The sequence below is a fragment of the Budorcas taxicolor genome, chromosome 20 (genome assembly GCF_023091745.1).
Source record: "Budorcas taxicolor isolate Tak-1 chromosome 20, Takin1.1, whole genome shotgun sequence".
In the NCBI taxonomy this organism is placed as follows: domain Eukaryota; kingdom Metazoa; phylum Chordata; class Mammalia; order Artiodactyla; family Bovidae; genus Budorcas; species Budorcas taxicolor.
The window spans coordinates 71,335,569-71,348,630 of record NC_068929.1 but is presented as its reverse complement, the minus strand read 5'-3'; positions in this window follow the sequence as shown (position 1 = coordinate 71,348,630).

Here is a 13,062-nt window from a genome sequence, read left to right as displayed (position 1 = left end):
CATGTCAAATAGCTCACGGGACGCGGTTGCACAGCACAGAGAGCTCGGCGTGGCGCTCTGTGATGACCTACAGAGACGGGATGCGGCGAGGAGGGAGGGTGTATAGGTGCGTATGCATACAGCTGGCTCTCCTCACTGTACAGCAGCGGCTAAGGCAACCTTGGAAAGCAATTTGGCAACTCCCCTCATTATCCTTGCCTGGAAAATTCCATGGAGAGAGGAGCCGGGCGGGCTGCAGTCCATGGGGTTGCAAAATTTCGGGCGCGACTGAGAGATTAAAACTAACTAACACTAAAAAAACCAGACCACCTGACCTGCCTCTTGAGAAATCTGTATGCAGGTCAGGAAGCAGCAGTTAGAACTGGACATGGAACAACAGACTGCTTCCAAATAGGAAAAGGAGTACGTCAAGGCTGTATATTGTCACCCTGCTAATTTAACTTTTATGCAGAGTACATCATGAGAAATGCTGGGCTGGAAGAAGCACAAGCTGGAATCAAGATTGCCAGGAGAAATATCAATCACCTCAGATATGCTGATGACACCACCCTTATGGCAGAAAGTGAAGAGGAACTAAAAAGCCTCTTGATGAAAGCGAAGGAGGAGAGTGAAAAAGTTGGCTTAAAGCTCAACATTCAGAAAACTAAGATCATGGCATCTGGTCCCATCACTTCATGGGAAATAGATGGGGAAACAGTGGAAACAGTGTCAGATTTATTTTGGGGGGCTCCAAAATCACTGCAGATGGTGATTGCAGCCATGAAATTAAAAGACGCTTCCTCTTTGGAAAGAAAGTTATGACCATCATAGACAGCATATTGAAAAGCAGAGACATTATTTTGCCAACAAAGGTCCATCTAGTCAAGGCTATGGTTTTTCCTGTGGTCATGTATGTATGTGAGAGTTGGACTGTGAAGAAAGCTGAGCACTGAAGAATTGATGCTTTTGAACTGTGGTGTTGGAGAAGACACTTGAGAGTCCCTTGGACTGCAAGGAGATCCAACCAGTCCATTCTAAAGGAGCTCAGTCCTGGGTGTTCTTTGGAAGGACTGATGCTAAAGCTGAAACTCCAATACTTTGGCTACCTCATGCGAAGAGCTGACTCATTGGAAACGACCTTGATACTGGAAGGGATTGGGGGCAGGAAGAGAAGGGGACAACAGAGGGTGAGATGGCTGGATGGCATCACCAACTCAATGGACATCAGTTTGGGTGAACTCCGGGAGTTGGTGATGGACAGAGATGCCTGGAGTGCTGCGATTCATAGGGTCGCAAAGAGTCATACACGACTGAGTGACTGAACTGAACTGAACACTAAAAAAAAAGAAAAACAAAAACAAAAACAGTGAGTCTACATGCAAAGTGTAGTAAAGGAATCCAGTTAAAGGGGCAGATCCTCTGCTGGGTGAGGGAGGGGCTACATCTCTGCTTTCCCACATCCCCTTCTCTTTAATGAACAGACCAGCCAAGTCCCTCTTTCCATTATAAGTGACTGTTTGGGCCATGGACTATTGGACTGGAAGGCTGTTGAAGCAGTGAAATATGTCAAACAGTACGTGAATGAGAGTTTTATTTTGTCCATTATATACAAGCAAATGGTTGAATAATATCAGTATCCAGAATGAAACAAAAGGGTTTAGATGCCCTTCAAAGCTTATGAGATGGAGGGCAGGGCTGTAAGAGGGTGTGGCAGACGGAGACAGCGATAGAGGAGATCCTTGGGATTCATGCTGCTAGTCAAGAGTGAGGCACATGAACACTTACTTTCACACACATTATTGAATAAACAGGTGGGTGTTTCTCTTTGACGCACACTAGTGCATGGTCTCCCAGGGGAACCCCCAGCCCAGGGCTCCCTGAGCATAGAGGTGGGGCAAGGGTGGTATGAATGGTTTGGGAAATGTTCTCAGGGAAGGAGAAACGTTCCCAAGAGGGGCTTGGGTGATTTCAATGCACAGCTTGAGGACAGTGAGCACAGTCATTTCAGAAGAACCGTGTGAGCATCTGGGAAGCAATGGGGTGACTTACCTGCCTTCAGACTGTGACTTGTTGCTTGCTGGTGAAAATATTATAAATAGGAAAGCCACATAGAAAAAGAAGCCAGTAACTATTGTATCTTTTCTTTCCTCGTATACAACCTGAAGGAAATCAGTCCTGAATATTCATTGTAAGGACTGACGCTGAAGCTGAAACTCCAATACTTTGGCCACCTAATGCAAAAAATTGACTCATTTGAAAAGACCTTGATGCTGGGAAAGATTGAAGGCAGGAGGAGAAGGGGACGACAGAGGGTGAGATGGTTGGATGGCATCACCAACTCAATGGACATGAGTTTGAGTAAACTCTGGGAGATGGTGATGGACAGGGAGGCCTGGCGTGCCGCGGTCCATGGAGTCGCAAAGAGCTGGACACGACTGAGAGACTGGGCTGACTGAACTATTGTGTCTGCTTTCTGTTCCTATTTACCTAATCAATACCAGCTTGGTGACTTGAAACAGCACAATTTTTAACCTCTTACATTTCTGGAGACTAAAAGTCTGTACTCGGTTTCACTGGCAGACACGGTGTCTGCAAGACGGGTTATTTCCGGAGGCTTGAGAGGATTGCCCTTGCCTTTCCTAACTTCGAAGGGCTGCCTGGATTCCCCAGCTGTGGAGCACTCCTTCCGCTTGCTTCCATCACAGCATCACCTTCTCTTCTATAGTCAAACCCCCTCTGCCTCCTTCTAGTGAGGACACTTGTAATCACACACAGGTGGCACCTGCATAATCCAGGGTAAATTTCCCTGGATCCTTAACTACACTACATCTGTGATGTCCCCTTTGCCGTGTAAGGCAATAGCCACGGTCTGGGGACTAAGATGTGGGCATCTTGGGGGGAGGGTGTTATTCAGCTTGCTGCTGCTGCTGCTGCTGCTGCTAAGTCGCTTCAGTCATGTCTGACTCTGTGCAACCCCATAGACGGCAGCCCACCAGGCTCCCCCGTCCCTGGGATTCTCCAGGCAAGAACACTGCAGTGGGTTGCCATTTCCTTCTCCAATGCATGAAAGTGAAAAGTGAAAGTGAAGTCGTGTCCGACTCTTCGTGACCCCATGGACTGCAGCCCATCAGGCTCCCCCGTCCATGGTATTTTCCATGCAAGAGTATTGGAGTGGGTTGCCATTGCCTTCTCCATTATTCAGCTTACCACAGCCATTAAAGAAATGGAATCAATAACAAAAGTTTTCCACTTCCTCCACGCGACTAAATCTCACCACAAAAGGCTACCTGGCCCAGGTAGTTTCACAGTCAAAAATGTTCAGTCCATGAAATAAGAACTGATAACTTCTATCTCATTTTTTTCTAAATATTTAAAATCTCAAAAGAAAAAAATGAGACCTATGCAACTTGAATTCTAAAGCTATTATAACTTGATCTAAAAATTTATATAGCAATATGAGGATCTTTGAAAACTAATCTTGTTTATGAATATAGTTGCAAAAAATAATTAAAATGTGAGCAAAGTTAGCTATATCTAAGAAATGCAGATCCAGTAAAACATCAGAAAATCTGTTTATGTAATACACTAAATCAGTAGCTCAAAGAAAAGCTACTTTTGATCATCTTAAGGATGCATAAAACATTTAATGGAATTAATTGCCCATTTATGATAAAAAATTAGCAAGTTGAAAGCAAAATATAACTTTATAACCTGATAAAATTTATCTCCTCATCCAAAAGAAAAAAGCAAAGTACATAGATAAGAAATACATAGAGGATAAACACTAAATATAAGAGCAAAAAGCAAGAGAAAGAAGCTCAACTTTACTAGCAACCAAGGAACTGCAAGTAGAAACCACAATGAGATACTCACACAGTATATATTAGCAAAAATTATAAACATGTAACACTGCAAACATCATCAAGAATAATGAAGAAACAGGGAAGTGCATACATGTCACGGAATCTACATTAATGTCAGATGTTGAGAGCAATTTAGCTACTCTGTGGGGATTACCATTAAGGTCCCTTCTTCTGGTTCTAGCTGGGCTTATCTTGGTCTGGAGGGTCTCCTTTATCCCCTGAACACTGGCTTGCAGCCCACATCCCACACTCCCGGGACAGTGAGGGGTGGTCCTCAAGTGATGCCTCACCATCCATTCCTTCCTATCCCTGTCCTTGTGAGAGAAGATCTTCCTCTCCCCCGCCCCCCACCCAGTTCCATGACTGCTCATCTCCTCAGGCTGCACATCTCCGCCACTTCCTGGAGTGGAAGTGGAAGTCACCTCCTAGCCTTCCCTTTCCTTGTCTGCAGTAAGGAAGAACAGGCTTGTCGGTGCACTTGCTAGTACATCCTGGGATTGCCTGCTTGGTGGAATTGGAGCAACAGAGAATCCAGGATTGCAGGGACAGAAAAGAAGGGCTGAGAATTGGAAGAGAGCACATCGTCTTAGTCTGTGTGGACTGCTGTAACAAAATACAATAGATGGGGTGGCTTACAAACAAGTTACAGCTATTTCTCACAGTTCCAGAGGCTGGGACATCCAAGTTCAAGGCTGTGTATTAGGTGCCTGGGGAGGGCTTCCTGTTTCACAGGCAGACATATTCTCATGAGGACTCCACCTGACAGAAGGAATCAGAGAGCTCCCTGAGATCTCTTTTAATAACGTCATTAATCTCCAACCAAGGTGCGTCTAGGCAAAGCTATGGTTTTTCCAGTAGTCTTGTATGGATGTGAGAGTTGGACCACAAAGAAAGCTGAGTGCCAAAGAATTGATGCTTTTGAACTGTGGTTTTGGCAAAGACTCTTGAGAATCCCTTGGACTGCAAGGAGATCCAATCGGTCCATCCTAAAGGAAATCAGTCCTGGATATTCATTGGAAGGACTGATGCTGAAACTGAAACTCCAATCCTTTGGCCACCTGGTGTGAAGAGCTGACTCATTGGGAAAGACCCTGATGCTGGGCAAGCCTGAAGGCAGGAAGAGAAGGGGACAATAGAGAATGAGATGGTTGGGTGGCAACACCAACTCAACGGACATGAATTTGAGTAAGCTCCAGGAGTTGGTGAGGGACAGGGAAGCCTGGTGTGCTGCAGTTCATGGGGTCGCAAAGAGTCGGACATGACTGAGCGATGCGACTGAACTGAAGCAAACCTCAAACATGGCAGTCCCATTCTCATGACACTGTGCCGGTGCGCATGCCCGGTTGCTTCAGTCGTGTCTGACTCTTTGTGACCCTGTGGATTGTAGCCGACCAGGCTCCTCTGTCCATGGCATTCCGCAGGCAGGAAAGTTGGGGTTGTCATGTCCTCCTCCAGGGCGTCTTCCCGATCCAGGGATTGACCCTGTGTCCCCTGCGTCTCCTGTGTTACAGGAGGGTTCTTCACTGCTGAGCCACTGGGGAAGCCGTCTCATGATCCCATTACCTTTCAGAGTTCCCACTGCCAGATTCCATCCCATTAGGGGTTAGGCTTCAACATATGGATTTTGGAGGGTTGTAAACACTGTCTTCCAGCTTCCCCACGTAGCTCTGTCATCACCCTAGCAAAGCTGAAGGGGAGCATCATTTAAAGAGGTGTGTGGGGAGGGTCTGAAAATGATATCTATTGTAGCACTTGAGTTATATTGATTCCTAAAAAACAATGGAAGCACTGTGTGTCTTTCAATTGGAGAATGAAGAGATATGCTTGGTAACACATTCATCTACGACGCACAGCAAACTCCGGGTTATCACTGAGTGTATTGGCATGGATACATTGCAATTCTTTTTGTGGGGGGAACAAATTACAGAAGTTAGGGAAGTGTATGTGATATAATGAATTCATGCAATTTCAGAACACTAAATATATAATTTATTGATGCAAAACCAGGTATGGGCACCATGAACACAAACATCAGGAGAAGAGTTCTGTCTGGAAGGTAAAGAGGACTGGGAGTGAGAAGAGGCTGCAGAGAGCCTTCAGTCCACCCAGGCGGATCTTTTTCCTTCTTCAGAAAGTACCCACAACAAATACGTAAAAATGTAAGGTTTTGATGAAACTGGGCGAAAAGGACGTGGTTGCCCACCACAGTATTCTCTATGGCTCACAGTATCTCAGGAATATTTCTCAGTGAAACAGCCGTAACAGAGCAGTCCCAACAAACTCACATCCTGGGAGACCGTGAGCGGCTGGCCACGCGGCCCAGCGCGGCTGTCTCTCCTTTCTGCCTGTTCCTCTGCCTTCTGTTCTTTGTCTTTTTTCTTTCCTTCTGGTAGCGAATATATATGCATATATATGACATATACGTGTATATGGATACAGAGATGTATCTAATCATCATAATGGAAAGAACCAAAGGGAAGAAAGAGGGAGAGTGAAGAGGCCAGAGAGGGAGGAGGTACCCAAAGGGCTTCCTCCGGACAAAGGCTGAGATGGGAGTATGAGTCAGAAGGACAATTGCCTTTTCAGCTTCAGATTCTTACCTTCAGAATGAGGGGGGCAATTTCTCCTTCTCTTCTGGGAAAACACCCAAGAGCAACAGGATGGCAGGAAGCACATATGCAAACACCCTGTTTGATGAACTTAGGAGGCATCTGCAAGCCTGAACCACAGAATGTGAGAAACGGATGCCAAGCACAGAGCGTGAAAAGGATGCAGAAGATGCTGAAGGCGGGGCCCGAGAGGGCAAAGCTCAGGTTGCTGGCACGCCGCTGTTCCGTGTGAGCAGTCACTCTGTAGGGAAAACCCACAAGCCCTTTTGTTGAAATGGGAAAGCACACAGGTGGCAGAAGGAGAATCAGAGGATGCAGCTTGGGGTGATTTCAGAAACCAGGGAAGATGGGAATAAAGAGGGAATCACAGAGCTTGGTCCTGTCTGCAGGTAGCCATCTGCCGTGGATGAGAGAATGAAGCAAGCATCCCTGCGTGGTGAAAAGCTGCCACGTTGCACAGGCTTCAGGGAGGAGAAAGGCTAATAGAACCCCAACACACACGTCCTCGCCATTAGGAGAATGCTCAAGGTCATGGTCCCGACCTATCCCAGGGACGATTCTCCAGCAAACCCTAGTGCATGAAAACGAGCCTAATTCAAATGATCCACAATCAAGGAAGGGCAATCATCTCCTGGGTGCTAGCATTACTTTACAGATATTTTTAGAGAAGAAGCGGAGTGGGAGGAGTGGGCAGGAAACCAAACCCAGGCAAAGAACTCTGACCAGCAGGACTCTGCCACCCACCAGGCAAAGGAAGTCACACCAGAAATACTGACGGCTGGCATGCAGAGTCCTTAGCCAGCAGTGCAAGAGACGGCCTCACTGCTCAAGAGAGCAATGCTCAAGAGAGCAAATGCGCACGTCTCCTCCCAACTTTAGGCTCAGTGATGATGCAGTGGTGGCTTGAAATTGGTCTTAGTGAGGGTTTACAGCACGGAAACTGGCAAATTGCAAATCAAGGTATTCTGTTTGCCTGTTTGTCTTGGCTTTTCCTTTGGAGGCTGTTATTACTCATTTACCAGCACATCACGGTGGTACATATCCTATGCCTGGTATTGATATGATCTCTCGTGCGTGTGTGTGTGTGTGTGTGTGTGTGTGTGTGTGTGTAAGATCTTCCTTTCATTGATTATTCACTCTCTCCAAAACTTCTCAATGAAATAGGAAAATATTATGCTTAATCTAGTAAAAACGGCAGTATTCCATTAGCTTATCATTCCAACTCAATAAAAAGAGGGAATTTCTTTTTTACTACAATTACCAAAATTATTCTGGAAGTACTAGAAAAAATTATAAAAGCAATAGAAAGTGTAGCTGGGCTATTCTGCAAATTATGTGATTTTAATATGAAAAATTGAAGAAAATCAGCTAAAAAATCTTTCTGATGACTGCTTTCAAATAAAATCAATATTAAATATCAGTCTAACACATAGTAGAAGAAACAGACTATTTATAAAAGTTTCAATAATGTCAAAATAATTGGGAATATATTTAAGGGCCACAAACTACATGAAGAATATTTTAGACCTCTATCTAGCATAAGACATTAAAAAATAAAATGAAATATATATTATTTCCTGAGTAGAAATATGAAGATAAAAATCAAACTTGAATCAAACTATACTGATTGAAGTTTCCAAAATTGAACATAATTTACATACAGTGAGGTGCACATATCTTAAATGTGTAGTTGGATGAATTTTGATGGTTTCGTTACCTAGGAATGAGTCACTCCAAATCAAAATATAGACTCTATCAGCACTGAAAGTTCTCTTGTGACACTTCTAATCGCATGTCTCTCATGACCTTCAAGTACTATTGGAATATCTGTTTCCGCATGTAAGTTGTGCCAGCTTGCAAACCACACATAAGTGGAATCAGGCACTATGTATTTTTGTGGTTGGTCTTCTTACTTACTGAAGCGTCCAAAATAGGCATATTTACTGTAACTTTTCCATTACTGAATGTGTAAAGCAGTACCTTTCTTTCTAATGCTGAGGTATTCTATTAAACAATAAGTCAGTTTTTATCTAGTGTACTCTTCAAGGACACCTGAGTTGTTACACATTTCCGGCTGTGAGGAGCTGAGAACATGTTTGTCTTCAGGATATGAAGACACAGCACGCACACACTGGAATGGCTAGAACTTTAAAGATGACGACGAGGATTAGTGAGGATGCAGAGCACCTGGAAGTCTCTTACGTTGCTGCTGAGACTGTAAACAGGGAGACATGCGTTTGAAAACGGTGCGGTAGAGAGACACACGGATGTCCACAAAACAGATTGCATGAAATGGGGCACAGCATTTTTATTTAATAATAGCCAGAGTCTAAGGTTTCAATTAAAAAGTCAATTAGAATTCTTTATTTTTTTTAAATTTTTTGAGTCTGGTAATGTTTATACAAAAAATAAACAAAAACAAGCATAAATTTTGTGGAAAGAGTGATGGGGAATTAACCTGTCAGGTTTTAAAAGACATTATAAAACCTGACAGGTTAATTCCCCATGTAAGAATTAAAGATTTTAAAATTAAAAAAATAAAAAACTATTAAAAAAATAAAATAATAAAATAAAATAAAAATAAAAAAAATAAAAGACATTATAAAACTACAAACATTTAAAATATGGTAATACTGATGTTCAAGCTGGTTTTAGAAAAGGCAGAGGAACTAGAGATCAAATTGCCCACATCCACTGGATCATGGAAAAAGCAAGAGAGTTCCAGAAAAACATCTATTTCTGCTTTATTGACTATGCCAAAGCCTTTGACTGTGTGGATCACAATCAACTGTAGAAAATTCTGAAAGAGATGGGAATACCAGACCACCTAACCTGCCTCTTGAGAAATCTGTATGCAGGTCAGGAAGCAACAGTTAGAACTGGACATGGAACAACAGACTGGTTCCAAATAGGAAAAGGAGTACGTCAAGGCTGTATATTGTCACCCTGCTTACTTAACTTCTATGCAGAGTACATCATGAGAAATGCTGGACTGGAAGAAACACAAGCTGGAATCAAGATTGCAGGGAGAAATATCAATCACCTCAGATATGCAGATGACACCACCCTTATGGCAGAAAGTGAAGAGGAGCTAAAAAGCCTCTTAATGAAAGTAAAAGAGGAGAGTGAAAAAGTTGGCTTAAAGCTCAACATTCAGAAAACGAAGATCATGGCATCTGGTCCCATCACTTCATGGGAAATAGATGGGGAAACAGTAGAAACAGTCTCAGACTATTTTGAGGGGGGCTCCAAAATGACTGCAGATGGTGATTGCAGCCATGAAATTAAAAGACGCTTACTCCTTGGAAGAAAAGTTATGACCAACCTAGATAGTATATTCAAAAGCAGAGACATTACTTTGCCAACTAAGGTCCATCTAGTCAAGGCTATGGTTTTTCCTGTGGTCATGTATGGATGTGAGAGTTGGACTGTGAAGAAGGCTGAGCGCCGAAGAATTGATGCGTTTGAACTGCGGTGTTGGAGAAGACTCTTGAGAGTCCCTTGGACTGCAAGGAGATCCAACCAGTCCATTCTGAAGGAGATCAACCCTGGGATTTCTTTGGAAGGAATGATGCTAAAGCTGAAACTCCAGTACTTTGGCCACCTCATGTGGAGAGTTGACTCATTGGACAAGACTCAGATGCTGGGAGGGACTGGGGGCAGGAAGAGAAGGGGACGACCGAGGATGAGATGGCTGGATGGCGTCACGGACTCGATGGACGTGAGTCTGAGTGAACTCCGGGAGATGGTGATGGACAGGGAGGCCTGGTGTGCTGCAATTCATGGGGTCGCAAAGAGTCGGACACGACTGAGCGACTGAACTGAACTGAACTGCATTGAATACTGGTACATGAAAAGACAGGTAACCTATAGACCAACAGAGGGGTTAGCTATTCCACAAAGGTGACATTCAAAGTGGGGAAAGGGAGAATAACAGACTGTTGCCAAACATTTTACATTAGCGCTAATGGGAAGCCATATTTTAAAAATAAAGTTGGATTCCCTATTTGACAGATCACAATCCATCACATGAGGATCAAAGTGATAATGCACATATTATATAACAGAGCCTGTGTTCATTCCGATGTGTTCTTCCCAGCAGATACAGATAAATGTTAGTTAAATTTCAACACATCATCTGCAATCTAAAAGTAGAAGGGAAATACTTTGATCTAATGTAAAATACCCCCAAAAACCTCCAGCAAATAGGCTTAAGGTTAGAGTATTAGAACTATTCTCTTTAAATCCATTAATGAATCAATAAATCCTGCTCTTCTTGTCTAAATGCAACATTACTCATGTCCTTTGTCCATAAGGCAAGATGAGAAACAAATAAATGAGAAAAGCATGCATGTTGGAAAGAAAAACAGAAACTTCTGATAGAAACAACATTCTGTCTTATTGTCACTAATGAGATTTACATCAGTATATGATACATAAGATGATATATAAGATATGTATCTTACACAACACTAAGTATAAGGTACATAAGATGTAAGATAATATATAAGAAAAAATGAAGAACGCTTTAGTTATCCAACTTTACACTGCTACAAAACCTAATTATAAGAAGATTTACAATAACACAATTTAAGCTAACTAGAAAAGACCCTGATGGTGGGAAAGATTGAGGGCAGGAGAAGGGGACAACAAAGGACGAAATGCTTGGATGGTATCACGGAGTCAATGGACATGAGTTTGAGCAAACTCTGGGAGCTAGTGAAGGACAGGGAAGCCTGGCCTGCTGCTGGCCGTGGAGTTGCAAAGAGTCAGAAATGACTGAGCAGCTGAACAACAAAAATCTAACTAAAAATAAATCTAACAAATCATCTTGCAGAAATTTAAGGAGGAAAATTGTGATGCTTGCTGGAGAGATGCTGGTGAAGAGCTAAATTAATAAATAGAAGAGTGTAATTTATAAGTGCCAATTATCATTAACTTACATAGTATCCAAAATTTCAAATACAATTTCAAAACATTTTCATCCTTAAAATTGATACATGTACATGTATGGCTGAGTTCCTTTGCTGTTCACCTGAAACTACCACAATATTGTTAATTAGCTATACTCCAATACAAGAGGTTTTTGGTGTTAATAACTAAAAAGAATTAAAGAGAAAAAATAATCAGCTGAATTTTAAACACTTCAAACAGCAAAGATATTTTAAAGAACAGGATGAGGGGATTTGCTATACGTTTTATCATAACCATCAACAAAACAAAAAGACAGCCTACTGAAGGAGAGAAAATATTGGCAAATGAAAAGTCCAATAAGGGAATTAATATCCAAAATGTATAAAGAACTTATACAGCTTAATAGCAAAAACAAAACCAAACAATTCTATTTAAAAAATAGAAAAGCCGAACAGGCATTTTCCTAAAGACATACAGATGGCCAACAGGCACATGAAAAGATGCTCAGGGAATTGTTCTCCACTTGTCAGGGAAAGGCAAATAAAAGCCACAGTGAGTTCTCACCTCACACCTGTCAGGACGAGTATTATCAGAAAGACAAGAGCGAGCAAGTGTTGTGAGGATGTGAAGAAAAGGGGATCCTTATACACAGTTTGTGGAAATGTAAACCGGTTCAGCCACTATGAACAGTATGCAGGCTCCTCAAAAAGTTAAAAATAGAACTATTTTTAAAAAATAAAAAATGACCCAGCAATGCCTCTTCTGGATATTTACCCAAAGAAAATGAAAATGCAGTACTTCATTTGCAAAGATATAGGCCTCCCATGCTCACCACAGCACGATTTACAGAAGCCAGCATGCGGAAGCGACCTAAGTGCCCACAGTAGGTGAGTGGATAAAGACGACCTGGTCTGTACAAATTCAGCCACAAAATAATGGTTAGTATATTTCAGTCATTTTTATAATTTATAATTTTTATGTTATAAATAATGAAATAATCAGCCACAAAATCAATGAAATTTTTTGATTTACAACAACATGGATGAAACTAGAGGAAATCTGGGAATCCAAACAAGCAAAACAAAAACAGAATCATAAGATGCAGGGATCAAAGAGGTGGCGCCAGACGGGAGGGGAGGGGAGGGGAGGGGAGGGGAGGGCAGGCGAAATAGGCGAAGAGGGTTAAGAGGCACAAACTTCCAGCTGCAAAGTAAGTAAGCCATGAGGATGCACCATAATGGAGACTTGAAAGTGAGCATCGCTCAGTCGTGACCGACTCTTCGTGACCCCGTGGACTATTCAGGCCGTGCAATTCTCCAGCCAGAATACTGGAGTCCCTTCTCCAGGGGTCTTCCCAACCCAGGTCTCCTGCATTGCAGGCAGATTCTTTACCAGCTGAGCCACAAGGGAAGTCCAAGAATACTGGAGTGGGTAGCCTATCCCTTCTCCAGGGGGTCTTCCCAACCGAAGAATCGAGCAGGGGTCTCCTGTACCACAGGAGGTTTCTTTACCAACTGAGTTATCAGGAAGTCCTATAATGGGGGCTATGATCAGTGATATTGTAATATCTTTGTGTGATAACTAGGCAAACTGTGGTGATCATTTCATAATATACAAAAATATTAAAGGCAATGGCATCCCACTCCAGTACTCTTGCCTGGAAAATTCCATGGACAGAGGAGCTGGTAGGCTGCAGA